The sequence below is a fragment of the Neophocaena asiaeorientalis genome, unplaced genomic scaffold (assembly GCF_003031525.2).
Source record: "Neophocaena asiaeorientalis asiaeorientalis breed wild unplaced genomic scaffold, Neophocaena_asiaeorientalis_V1.1 scaffold269, whole genome shotgun sequence".
NCBI classification, from domain to species: domain Eukaryota; kingdom Metazoa; phylum Chordata; class Mammalia; order Artiodactyla; family Phocoenidae; genus Neophocaena; species Neophocaena asiaeorientalis.
In genome coordinates, this window is record NW_020174154.1 from 117,318 (window position 1) to 131,130 (window position 13,813).

The window sequence follows — 13,813 nt, forward strand, 5'->3', positions numbered from 1 at the left end:
GCCCTCAAAACACAAAACAAAACAAAGAGGGGGAAACAGAGAAAGAAAAGAAAAAAAGCTCAGGTTCTGTGGGAGAAAATATGGATATGTGTACACTTAGGAAAAAAATGATTTTTTTTATTTTACAAATATTCATAAGAATAACAGCCTAGCAGCTACTTCTTTACATGTGTATTTATTTTTAACAAGAACAACATTCTCAGCAGGGATGAAAGCTAGATCAAGAATTAAGGTGGCCAGGGCTTCCCCGGTGGCACAGTGGTTAAGAATCTGCCTGCCAATGCATAGGACACGGGTTCGAGCCCTGGGCCGGGAAGATCCCACATGCTGAGGAGCAACTAAGCCTGTGCGCCACAACTACTGAGCCTGTGCTCTAGAGCCCGCGAGACACAACTACTGAGCCCGCGCTCCATGACAAGAGAAGCCACCGCAGTGAGGAGGAGCCTGCGCACACAACGAAGGGTAGCCCCAGCTCTCGGCAACTAGAGAAAGCCCGCGTGCATCAGTGAAGACCCAACGCGGCCAAAAATAAATAAATAAATAAATGTATATAAAAAAAAAGAATCAAGGTGGCCAACACGACAGCACCCTTTCCAGGGACCTCTCTTGGCCCCCTGGCCATTCCCACCACTTCACCTCCAGTCCTGCCCCAGGGCATTTGTCCTTTGACCTCCAAAATGGACAAAGACCTTAATTAGGGTGAAGATACAAGGATGGGGGACTCAGCTTTGTCACCCGTCTGCCTTACCTGCTTCACTTTTTTTTTCTTTCCTGTTTAAGTTTTCTGCCACCGTTGAACTGCAGAGAACAGCAGCTCGGACAGTAAATGGGCCTCTCCGACCAGGCCTGCCCTACATGGTTAGGCAATTCCTAGAGATGATGCTTCTTCCTTCCCCCTGCCAGGCTTTCCAGCCCCTCCCAAGGAGCCCCTAGTTAAAATGAAGGCACTCCAGAACAACTGACAAGGGAGTGACCCAAGCTAACAGCGGTACAAGTAAAGTTGGGACTGACAGAGGGCCAGGTCCTCGGGACAGGAGCAGGAAGGCGGATTCTCCCAGCTGATGTGAGCCAGCAACCACTGCTCCTTGCGGGACCGGGAGGTAACAGCTAAGCCCCAGGCCACACCACTTTAAGAAGCAGGAATTAGTCCTTAAGCCCCGATAGATAATGTTCATCCAAAGATCCTAGCACCAGCAGCCCCAGAGCACCTGGGAACTTGTCAGAAATGCAAATTCTTGGGCCCCACTCCAGGCCTGCACGGGGAGCGGGTCCTAGGAACCTGTGTTTTAACCAGCCCTCCAGATGATTCTAATGCACGCTAAAGCTTGAGAACCACTGGTCTACGGGCCTCCAAGAAAGGGAGGAGCTGTGCCGGGCTGGGAGGGAGGAAGAGAGGCGCAAAGCGGCTGGGTGTTACAGGAGAGGTGCACACAAGCGAGAGCAGAGGGGCAGAATGGTACAGGGAAGCAAGCACGCTCTAGAGCTGCGCTGTCCAATATGGTAGCCACTAGCCACAAGTGGCAATTTACATTTAAAACAGAAAGACAAATACTGCGTGATCTCACTTAAATGTAGAATATTTCGAAGGAAACCACAAAACCACATTTATAGTAACACAGAGTAGAATGGTGGTTACCAGAGGCTGGGATGTGAGGCAAAAGGGGAGACTGAAAAAGAAAATAGAAGGACGGTTGCCAGGGGTTGTTGGGAGGAGGGTGAATAGCAAGTTAGTGTTTAACGAGGACAGAGACTCAGGGCTCTGGAGACGGACGGTAGTCATTGCTGCACAACAATATGGATGTAGTTAACACCACTGAACGGTACAGTTAAAAATGGTTAAGAAAAAGATGAAAAAGTCAGGCCTCAGCCACACCAGTCACATTTCTAGCGCTCAACAGCGACTTACGGCTAGTGGCTACCATATTGGACAGCGTAGGACATGTCCGTCATCGCAGAAAGTTCTATTGAACCACACTGTAGAGAATCCCAGTTCCACCTCCTTTGAGCTGTGTGACCTTGTGTAAGTTACTAACCGTCTCTGAGCCCCCGATTCCTCCTTTATGAAATAAAGCTCATAACATCCACCTACCTCATATGGCTGTTATGGAGCTGGAACTAAAATAATAAATGTAAATCACCTGGTGCAACTGTCCAGGCTATAGCAGGAGCTTGATAAGTAAGAGGTAATACTCTTGCTACTATGATTTTATAAGCAACCATCAGAGACATTTTCTAATAGAATGGACAATCTGCACTGGCTAAGATGGACTCCTTTCACTACGTTTTGACTGCAAATTTCGAAGCTTGTGGGAGTGGCTCTGTTTTCAGCAGGACAAGCCAGCAGTGCCATCCTGATGCAATACCCATTTGCTGGCAGGTCGAAAAATGGGGCATTCTAATCCAGAAGCAGTACTGAAGAAGACTTGTAGGAAGGCTACAATTCTTGAAGTCAGAGAGCCTCATTTTGTGTGGAGATTTTTCCTTTTTCCTTTTAAACCACCAATGTCACAATCCATGGGAAGGGGCCATTACATTAGACTCAAGGCTTCAGTGTTCTTCATCTAGAAAGATGCCCGAGAGATCTTGTAACCTTCCTGCAAACCTCCCCCCATAAAGAAAGCAAACAAAACACAGCCGAGATATCATCAAAAAGCCTACAAATAATAAAAGCTGGAGAGGGTGTGGAGAAAAGGGAACCCTCCTACACTGTTGGTGGGAATGTAAATTGATACAGCCACTGTGGAGAACAGTATGGAGGTTCCTCAAAAAACTAAAGGGAATTACCATATGACTCAGTAATCCCACTACTGGGCATATACTCAGACAAAACTATAATTTGAAAACATACATGCACCCCTGCGTTCACAGCAGCACCACTGCCAATAGCCAGGACGTGAAAACAGCCTAAATGTCCATCGACAGATGAACGGATAAAGATGTGTCATGCATACACACACACGCACACACGCACGCACGCACACGCACACACACACACACACACACACACATATAATGGAAAACTACTCAGCCATAAAAAAGAATGAAATAATGCCATTTGCAGCAACATGGATGGACCCAGAGATTATCATACTAAGTGAAGTAAGTCAGAGAAAACCAGGTATCTAAGATATCACTTATATGTGGAATCTAAAAAAATGATACAAAAGAGCTTATTTGCACAACAGAAATAGACTCACAGACATAGAAAACAAACTTATGATCTTATGATTACCAAAGCGGAAAGGGGGAGGAGGGATAAATTAGGAGTTTGGGATGAACAGATACATACTGCTGTATATAAAAGATGAACAACAAGGCCGTACCGTATAGCACAGGGAACTATATTCAATATCTTGTAATTATCTATAATGGAAGAGGATCTGAAAAAGAATATATATATACAACTGAATCACTTTGCTGTACACCTGAAACTAACACAACATTGTAAATCAACTATCCTTCAATAAAACACACACACAGCGAAGAGCAACTGTACAACCTGGAAACATCCTCTGTGCTGAAGAGCAGTCATGAGGGAGAGAATGGGCTGGGAAAATGGGAATAATACTTCATATGGGGTTTTATTCTAATTAGGAAATAGGGAGTCACTGAATGTTCTTGAGCTAGAGTGACGAAGTTAGAGGGTTGCTTTAGCGAGAGGAAGAGCAGCTGGGGGAGCAAGACAGGAGTGGGGCAGAGTAGTAAGGAGACTGAGGATCCTGCCAGGTGAGCCATGCTGAGGCCTGTGCTCCCGACAGCGGTGGGCAGGGCTGAGGAGAGGAGGACGGTGGGTCGAGCCTATGTGAACCGGCAGCAGAGCTGACATGGGGAGCCAGGGATAAAGGGTCCAGGCTCCCGGCACTGAGGCTGCATGCTCAGACATCATGTCCAAGAGGCCAGTTTTCCCCTTCAAACTCCTTTGGAGGGACTTCCCTGGCAGTCCAGTGGTTAGGACTTTGCGCTTCCACTGCAGGGAGCCCGGGTTCGATCCCTGGTCATGGAACTAAAATCCTGCAAGCGGCGCAGTGTGGCCAAAAAAAAAAAAAAGAAAATCAACTCCTCTGGAGAAGCATTTCCATTCTTCACATGGACTCTGGACAAAGCCAGCTCTGTGGGTAACGGGTCAGAAGAGTCAGGTAAGGGACTGGCAGCAGGACCCTTGCTCAGGTCGGGTTTTCTGGCTTAGAAATCATAACAAAGGCTCCCTTTCCTGATCTACTCAGGCCTCCTGGGTGAATCCCAGACTTTCTAATGTTCTGGATGAGTAACATTAAAAAAAAAGGAGGATCCAACATGAGTTGGACAACTTCCGACTTTGTCAAAGAAAGATGTTAAACTACAAATGTCATCATTCATAAAAGAGACTTTAACACTAAGAAAAGTGGGAAAGGCCATTTTAGAATAAAGGGAAGCTCTGTAAAATGGAAAAGGTTTAGCTTTAAAAAAGAGACTGAGTACATTTTCACTCTTCTTCCATTTAACTGTGCGTGGGTAGAAATTTTGTCCCACATGGCGTGGTATCCTCAAGCCCGGTCCGTAGGGATCACGGGTTCATGTGACTTTCCAAAACGGTTCCCTGTGCAGTTTGGGCTGTAAGAATCAGGCCTGATGACCCCAAACCCAACTGCCCAGCTCCTAAGAGCAAAAACAAGGCTTAAGGTTTCTGGCGTGGGTGTGTCTAACGTGGAAAGGCCAGGCAGAATCAGTCTCTTCTAGCCTTCTTAAAATGCAAGTGATAAGCCACAAAGATCCTAGAACAAATATTGATATTTTCACATTCAATAATTCCATATTTAGTCTAGCGGGTTAGTGATTTCTTTTTTTCACAAAAGGAAATTGCACCCAGAGCTAATTGCTCGATCTGAAATGTATCTGGACATTGTTTAGATGTTGGAAAGGAAACGGTAACACTGCAGAGTTTTAGCAAAGAGGAGGGCATTATTTGAGAAAAAAATGCAAATGTAAATTAATAGAAAATGCAGTCCTGAATGGTTTTCAAAGCTTCAATGTACACAGTGGAAATAGCGCCTCTATTTTGAGCTTTCCTTGACATTTTTCTTATTTTTAAATGCAAAAGGAAATTCATCGGCACAGGCTCAATCCATTCCCATCCATTGATTTGTCGGCCAATCAACGGCCACTGTAATCTGAAAAAAATAACACCAGTTTCTCTGAACCTTTCCAAGCGAGGCTGTGTTCAGCTAAGCTTAATAAAGAGAAAAACAGCAAGGACCATCTGGAAAACACTCTTCCGGAGTCGCGAAAGATAGTGGCAGCCTTTGCCCAACCTGCTATAAATAAGTGTCTCAGGAAAAAAAAAAAAAACACCCGATTTTCAAATCTGTTTCTACTTAATACAGCTGCAATAGAGTTTATTTAGCTTTTCCCTATAGCAGGAAGACTGTTTGCATTTTTATGACAAGGGTCTAAATGTTTTTCACAGCCATTTCCATTGCCATTATTTTGAGGAACAACATACCACTTGGACCTGTCTGTTGGCTTCTGCAGCACAGTGGTGGCCCCAGTGGGCTCTGCACCACGAAACTGGCCTCCAAAGCCCAGATTTATGAGCCTGCTTCCTCTCCCACTGTTGCAGCCATCACCCAAATCCTACCCTGCAAGGGCTGGGCAATTCAGAGTGACCAAGAGTCACGTGCTGCGTGTCAATTATTTATCTGCCCGGACCCAGCGCTCGGTGGATGCCTGCCAGCTCATTGCCTCTTCCTTCACGCTGACAAGGAAGAGTCCAACTACTCTTCAAGGGAGGCTAGAACCCACCACTGAGGGTCTAACTGCTGGCTTGGCCAACCCCTCCATGCTCAACTTTCCACCTTTCCTCACTGGCTAAGCCTGCAAAGGAATCCCTCTACGATCGACACTTGGAACTCCTTCGGACACTCTTTAGAAAAGGTCGGCCTGCCTCAGATGGCTGCAAAATGAAGTGGCCCCCAGTGATGTCTGCACTGAGCACCTGGCCATACCCTTGAGCACCCGCAAACACCCATCCCCCTCCAAAGACTGTCAGGGCAGGCTTGGTCCTGGGACACTGTCCTGTGGAACGAGCAATCCACCTCTCTGTTCTCTCTCCGTCCCCCAAGCGCCCATCCCATTTCCACGGATGGGCAGGGAATGGTTCAACCCCATGACACCTTCCCCGCGAAGGCAGGACCACCCCCCTTCTAGCCTTTCCAGGGACCACCAGTAGGAAGATGGCCGAGGGCTCATCCAGCGGCAGCATTCCATCTGTTACTGTTGACTGCAGGCATTACCAGGACGGAGCTGGCTGAAGGAGCCCTGCTGCCGTTCTCTTTCCCAAGCAGAACTGCTGCAGGGAGTAAGAGGGGGGGAAACCGGAAGGGGTGGTGAGGCCCACCTGAATTTGAACGTCCAATAATTTTGAAAAATTCTCCATCTCCTCACCATTGACTTTCTCTCTCAACAGTGCTGGAAAACACAGAAGTGAGTGGTGGGTAAAGCGCTGCTACGATCTGAAATGAGTCTATTACGGTGTTTTGAGCAGAGCTCTCCCAAGTACACTAAAGGGCTAAATTAAATGGCTCAGGCTTAAGACACTACAGGAGAAATGACGGTGGGGGGCGGGGGTGGGGTAGAGGAAGATGCCTGGTGGCTTTGAAGGCATGCCTGGAATCAGGTGCATATGAAAAAGAAACTGGGGAGAAATAAACCTGTTCTCTTCATGAAGAAACAGAGGAGCTGTTAGTTGTTACAATGTGCCCCCCAATTACCTATGACTTATTTGATCACCTGACTTAAAAAAAAATCTCTGGGGCTTCCCCGGTGACGCAGTGTTTGAGAGTCCGCCTGCCGATGCAGGGGACGCGGGTTTGTGCCCCGGTCCGGGAAGATCCCACATGCCGCGGAGCGGCTGGGCCCGTGAGCCGTGGCCGCTGAGCCTGCGCGTCCGGAGCCTGTGCTCCGCAACGGGAGAGGCCACAGCAGTGAGAGGCCCGCGTACCGCAAAAAACAAAAAAAATTCTCTGTATAATCTCTTATACAATCTCATAGACCCTTCCACCCACTTTAAAATTAAATCAGGCACATGACCCACTTCCAACTGTTAATTAATCACCCCCATGAATTGTACATGTAATTCAGAGGGCGAAATCGTGTCTTTTATTATTTCGAACTGAAAATTTCCAAAAGCCACAGATTGCCTATTAAATCTTGGTCTAGACCAGTGATTCTCAAGCAGGGTCCATTTTGCCCCAGAGGGGACATCTGGCAAGACCTGGAGACATTTTTGGCTGCCACAACGGGGGTGGGGAGGGGCCAACACTTCTGGCATCTGGTGGGTGGAGGCCAGGGATGCTGCTAAACAGCCTACAGGGCACACGGCAGCCCTGCAGCAGAGTGACCCGGCCTAAAATGTCAACAGGGCCAAGGTGGAGAAATCGTGCTCCGGATAAAGGCAAATACGCTTGGCCTTCAATATTTGTATCTTTGGCAGTCATCAAAGGAGAAAAAATCCCATTTTCCTTGAAATCTAAGGTTGGCTTACATGTATGTTTACTAAGGACATATTTACTCCTTTCCAAATAAATGAAGCAGGTTCTCAATCTGAATCTGGGAACATTAAAGAAATACTGTGATGATGGTGGAGCTAGGCAGGGTACATTTTAAATGCATATTTCATCAGTCTAAATGGATGGAAATTAATATCTCATAAAATAAAATGATTATCTAGTTACATTCCGTACAAAACCAAAATCAATACACTGCATCCTACTTAACCTGCAATTAGTGTTTTAAAAAACTAAACCAAGGAAATGCCATTCTTTCCCATTTCTTGCTAGCCGGGTACACACTTCTGAGCATGAGGCGTTAAAAAGCAAACAAGCAGACAAAGCCCCCCCCCTTTTTTAAGCAGATTTTTCCAGAGCATAAAAAGCTTTCTGAATCATTCTATTTTATTTACTATAGGTTCAATCATTCTTTAGTGAACAACACATGCAGCCCATTCTGCTGGCTACGCCTGCATGGCTTTCCAAATACCCTCAAAACTGGCATGATGAATCACATACTTCGTGGCCCCACTGTGTGTGCGTGTGTGTGGGGGGGGGGCGTGTGTGTGGGTGTGAGGTGGGTGTGGGAGTCCTTCAGCCAACTGTTTCCATAAAGTCTTAAGAGCAGGTGCAGAGATTCTCTAAAATTCCTTTAGTTCTAGAACATTCTGTGTGTCTGTGTGGTGTCCCCAGCATGAGGATGGGCTTCGGGCAGGAAAAAAAGCGTGTTCCTAGAGTTGGCCTAGAGCTTCCAGGCTAAAACCGTGGCGGAAAGAATGGCTGACAGCTATAGCATTTCGACCCTTCCAGGCCACCGTTCCTTTCCGTGAGTTATAAGGCCAAAGTGGGCAAACACACAAAGGCAAAAATAACAGCAGTGACAAAAACGCCAAAGCATACCCAGCCTTGGCTGCCAGTGAGGCCCAGTTCCGCTGCTGAGAAAGAACAGTTGCTACACTGCAGCTGGAGGAGCTTTTCCAGGGAACTGGTAATACCCTGGCTGTTAATGAATTATTTTTCGCCAGAATGTCGGATTCTTCCTGTGCTCCAGTAAACAGTCTGCTTCTGCCATGGGAAACAAAACCAGCTCCTTCCGAGGAGCTCAAGGAGGTCAGCCAAGGGTCCCCTGTGGGGGCAGCCCCCTCAGGAGCCAGAGCCACAGGCGCCTGACCTATAAATCACCGAAGCCCCAAGTTCATTATTCCAGCTCTTTCTGTTTCCTCGGGCCATGCCCAGGGCCCAGGGTAGGGCCCAGGAAGACTGCAGTGTCTGCCGTGAGCCTTCCCCCACCCTCCTGAACTGCCCCTTGCTCAGGGCTCCTCATCGGTGGCACCACATGTGTGTAAAACTGGCCTTCCTGGTATTCATCCTGTCTCTCTCGCGGAAACTGCATTTATTCCCTTGCTCTTGTTTTCATCAAGCTGTCAGGAAATGACTATGTACATCCCCCTCTTTTCCTTTCTCTTCTTTAAGACTGGCCCCAGACCCAAATAACCCACTCTCGGCACAAGGCTGCCGACTTGGGACACTATTCTCCAAACACACATCCCCGGGAAGGATATTATTAGAGCAGGTGTCAAGGAAATCAGTCGCTCAGCAGGGAGACAGCTCTCCAGTGGGCAAGGACACTGGCCTGGGGTGGAGGAAAGGACGGCCAGCCCCGCCCAGGCACCTTAGCTACTGATAATCAAAGTTGCCTGGTGCCAGACTGGTGTGGCTCTTGAGTCAGTCCCATGCCTCCCACCTGCCATGGGGATGGAGGGCGTTTATGCCCCCCAAAACTTCTGGAGGTGCTACGAGGCTGAAGACACAGGCTGGTAGAGCAGAGCTGCCTAACAGAAATACGTATGTAATTTTAAGGTTTCTAGTGGGCCCATTAAAAAGATTAAAAGGAACAGGTGACGTTAATCTTAACGCTAGCTTATTTAACAAATATATTCAAAATATTATCATTTTAACATGCAATCAATGTAAAAATTATTAGTGAGCTATTCTGCATTCCTTCTTTATACTAAGTCTTGGAAATCCTGTGCGTATGTTATCGTCATAGCATACCCTGCTTTGGACTAGCCACCTTTCACCTGCTGAAAAGCCACATGAGACTAGCGGCTACTATGTGGGATGGTGCAGGTATAGTATATTTCCGTCATCATAGAAAGTTCTATTAGACAGTGCTGGGCTGAAAGACCAAAAAAGCTGTGGAAAGAACAGTGACGTGTGAGAGCAGGATGGGCGATAAGAATTACAGCAGAAATGGGAACTGCAAGGATTGGGATGTTCTAGGAGCCCAGCCCTACCTCTAAGCGGAGATTAAAATGGGCTCTTACGAAAGGCCCAGGGCCCATGCCGACATGGTGGGGGGCTGCGGGCTGCCCTCACAGAGGTGGCAAGGCCAGCGAGTACAATCGTTACTTAAGGCATCTGCTGCTTGAGCAGCCTGTATCTTAGCTCTTCGGATCTGTTTAAGGCAGGGGCCGGGACAGAAGATCACCGAAGTCACGTATGTTCTTTCACTAACAATTCTGGGTTTGCAACCTAATTTGGTGAAGCAGATACAGAAACATGATCCAATTACATGCGCCTGTGTCTGCGCGTGCACGTGTGTTCCTATGAGTGTTCTTGGCTGGAGAGAGAAGGAGGGTCATGTGCGAAATCCAGAAGTACTAACGTGGCCGCCCAAATCACCTCCTCGGCAGCTGCCATCAGAACACAGCAGAGCGGTAGCCTTGAAAGGCTCATCAGAAATTGCGAGCCACAAAGGAGACGCCTTGAGTCTGGTAAAAATGAGATGATGGGCATCCGGGCAGACGGTCAGGTGGGAGGGAGAAGCGGCAATCAGAGGCATTCTCCAGGGACAAGCGCTGCCAACTCTGCAGCAAGGATGTCACCCTGATCCCCAAATCAAGCTTATTTCAGGGTCCCACACAGGCTTTTGTGCACGGGAGAGTGCAATTAGCCATCTTTCCCCTTCCTCAAGAGCCTCATTCTCTGAGGTCCCCCTCACATTCTGATCACGGAGGCAGCAGAGTCAGAAACAACTCGTATGTGGATTCAAATCCTGGCTCTCCCAGTGGCGCCAGAATTTCTAGGGGGTTAAAGGCCACCATCTGGTTGGAAGGGGGCTAAAAGACTTGCTTTGATGGTGCAGTTGCAGAGCGAGAACCCACCTTATCTTTATTTAGAGTTTATTTGTTTGAGACGGTTAAGAGTCAGAAATACCTTACCTACCCTCTGGGCCCACCACAGACCTCAGGCTAATTACTTAATCTGTCTCATCCTCAGTTTTCCTGTATAAGATGGGAACGCCAATGCTCATCTCACAGGGGCTCGTTGGCTTGGAAACTACCCAGGGCTAGAACTGCAGCATGACACCAGGCGCTCCGAGACCCCAACCAAACACAAATCTCTGGATTTCTCCCTGCTGCTCTCCCTTGATAATAACTTACAGCTCCCTCCCGCCACCATTCACTCCATCAGTTCCATCGTTTAGTCACTCGACTCTCATTCATGAAGCAACGGTTGGGTGTTGGGAATTCCAAGATGAAAAGGCACGGTCTTTCCATCTGAAATAGTTAAGGGCTATTTGGGGTCTATCTACTTGGCACATAAGCATGTACCCTGGGTGGCTGGGCTGCCTCACTGGTGCCCCCCTCCCCCAGTTAGGTACTATATTCGGTAGGGGCTGAGGACTCCGGTCTCTGGGAGAAATAAATAAGAGACTTGGGGGGAAGGGTAGAGGAACATGTTGCCCCTTTAAGTCATAACCACCGAAGTCTGGAATCAGACACTCAACTGGAAATTTCTCTGAGCCTCAGATTCCTTATCTGTAAAATAATGCCTCTGTTACATCATGGTTTCCCACATGTAAAGTGTCTGGCAGACAGAGGGCAACAACAAATGTTGATTTCCTCCTTGACTTTTTTCCCTCCACTACCCTCCTTCCCTGAATCTAAGGTTACCGAAGGAGCCAGAGAATAGACACTTGCTATTTTCTTACTGTAGATTCAGAGCACACTGTGTGTGGATGTCTCCACATACAGAATACCTCCATTCTGGGTCAAATGGGTCTGGGGAGACCAGTCCTATCTAGTTTTCAGGTCATTATAGCTAGGGCTATATTGGTCTTCCGGTGCTATACCACTTCCAGCAACGCCTCGTCACACACCTTCCAGCCTTTTTCTTTCTTTCTTTTCTTATTTTTTTCCCATTTCAGGGGTCCTGTCTTGGTGGCTCTGCTTTCTGGCTACAAGACTTTTCATTTATTTTACAGCGCTTGACCAAAATGCCCATCAACCAAGTTCTCATATTGGCAATTGGCATCACCTGGAAAGCTGTTTTCTCATTTGTTCCTGAGATGGGCAGATTTTCCTGGGCCAAAACTCACCTGTGGAGGTCTGGGGCTTCTTTGCATGATAAAGGACCTCTCTGGCTGGCTGAATGGTACCATGGGCTGGTGCCAAAGCAGCCAGTACCCCAAGATCCAGTCTGACTCGGCTCGTGGTGCCCGGCCACCTTGTCGACGTCTCTAGTGGGCATCTGTCAGAATGAGGCGGAAGCGCCCATTCACAGGATATTGTGTGTGGGGTGGGGGGTAGGTGGCTTCTCTGGGCTTCCAAGGGGCAGAGAAATCGGGATGCCACCGGGCTTACAGCCTTCCAGCCACCCCGCCTTCAGAAAGTAGCAGAGCTCCCCGTGTTCCCCTTTGAGAAGAAAACACCGAGGACAAAACAGTGGGTAGGGACGTGATGCTGCTCGGGTGAGCAGCTCCCATTCACTCGCCGCCCCACTGCCCTCCTCCCGTGCTGCCACCCCTCTACTGGAACAAAGGCATATCACAACACATTTTCAAAGTTATCAAAAGTCTCTTGGTCAATCAACAAACGATTCTGATGACGCAAAAGGAGGAAGAGAGACGTCTAGAAAACGGTGGGAGATTCCTCGGGAAAAGCACACAAAACCTTGCCCGATGCACGCAAGGCTAAGAATTGTTTTCTCCCTGCTGGCTGCTTTTCTCTCTGTTCTAAAGAGCAGCTTCCAAGAATCAGCTAAATAAAGGGCTCACACTAGAGGATGAGAGATAATGCTAAACCAACAAAAACAAAGACCCAAATGAAACAGAGCCAGCCTGAGAATCCGCGGTTATCAAAACTTTGTTTGGCCGTATCTATTTATCATCGCTGCACACCCGGGCTCTGCGGAATATCATTCCGTTGATGTCACTTATCCTCAGCAAAATATTTACACATCCTTAAAAACGCCAGATGAGGGGGGGGCCGCCCCCGCACCGCCGCGAGCGGCCCCTCAAGCCCCGTCGCCGAGTTCTGGGTAGACCGTGAGGTGGCTAACGACGGTGGGTGGCTCCAGCGGGCACAGGTAAAAGCTGCTGACAGTTCCGGCAACGCGGCCACGCAGGCGCTGCGCCCTGCCCTGCCCACCTCTCCCCTACCTGACTCTGTAGGAAGCAGCCACATCCCCGATACGGTGTCAGCGTCTCCTCCTCCTCCCCCTGCCTTTCTCATTGATTAAGTTCTCAAACCATTGTTAAAGCCGGGTTGCTTTTCCCCGGAAAACTGGGCTGAATTCATTAAGCTTCCCCCATCACAAAAGGAATATTCATAAAAGTTTGGCAGGCAGAGAGGGAAGCTGACTGCGTGCCTTGGGGGTGGGTGACAATTCGCTCCTCCACAGCCACCTTTTTCTTCCGTGCCCCATCCCTCTCTGCATCCATCCGTCGTGCCCCAAACCTACTCCAGGGACTTCTGACAGGGAAAAACAAAGCAGCAGCTGTCTGGCAACATTTCTACCCCCTCGCCGGCAACTGTGGTGGGATGCCATTTCCCCACTCAGGCGGAGCTTATCCTGAACAATAGTCGGGCTTTAAACGGCAAACAAGCAAACACACAGAGCATAACCCCAACCCCGAAAAAGCCAACGCGGAGGAAGGCAAGAACTCCCTCCGCAGCAAAAGGCACCGCTGAAACGCACGCAAAAAATGCAGCGAGAAGGCTGCTCGGTGCCTAACATGGCAGAAAGCCCGAGCTGGTGCGGCCACCCCGGGTCTGGGCATTGGGGGGCACGAAGGCTCGCGGGGCGCCGACGCACACTCACCCAGCTCCGGAAGGATGCGGGGCTGGCCGAGCGTCACAAAGACGAGCCCAGTGAGATCTGGCAAAACCCAACTTTCCACCCTGCTCGCCAGGGCCGCCAGATACGTCAACAGAATCCATCTTTCGAAGGGCCTGGAAGGCGCCGGGTTTTCCGGGCCAGGGCAGAGCGGCAGAGCCGAAGGC

General features: G+C 48.7%; 1 protein-coding gene across 5 annotated transcripts in view; it reads right to left on the reverse strand.

The window, feature by feature from the left end:
• The window catches only part of RAI2 (retinoic acid induced 2), a 159,166-nt gene that overhangs the window by 47,916 nt on the left and 97,437 nt on the right, over positions 1-13,813 (reverse strand). For 4 of the 5 annotated variants that reach the window (XM_024755103.1, XM_024755102.1, XM_024755101.1 and 1 more), the window contains exon 1: positions 13,632-13,807. The exons of the other annotated variant lie outside the window; for it this stretch is intronic. The gene's annotated coding sequence lies outside the window, so the exon portion shown is untranslated. Of the gene's footprint in view, positions 1-13,631; positions 13,808-13,813 lie in introns of those variants that run through there. 5 annotated transcript variants of the gene reach the window in all.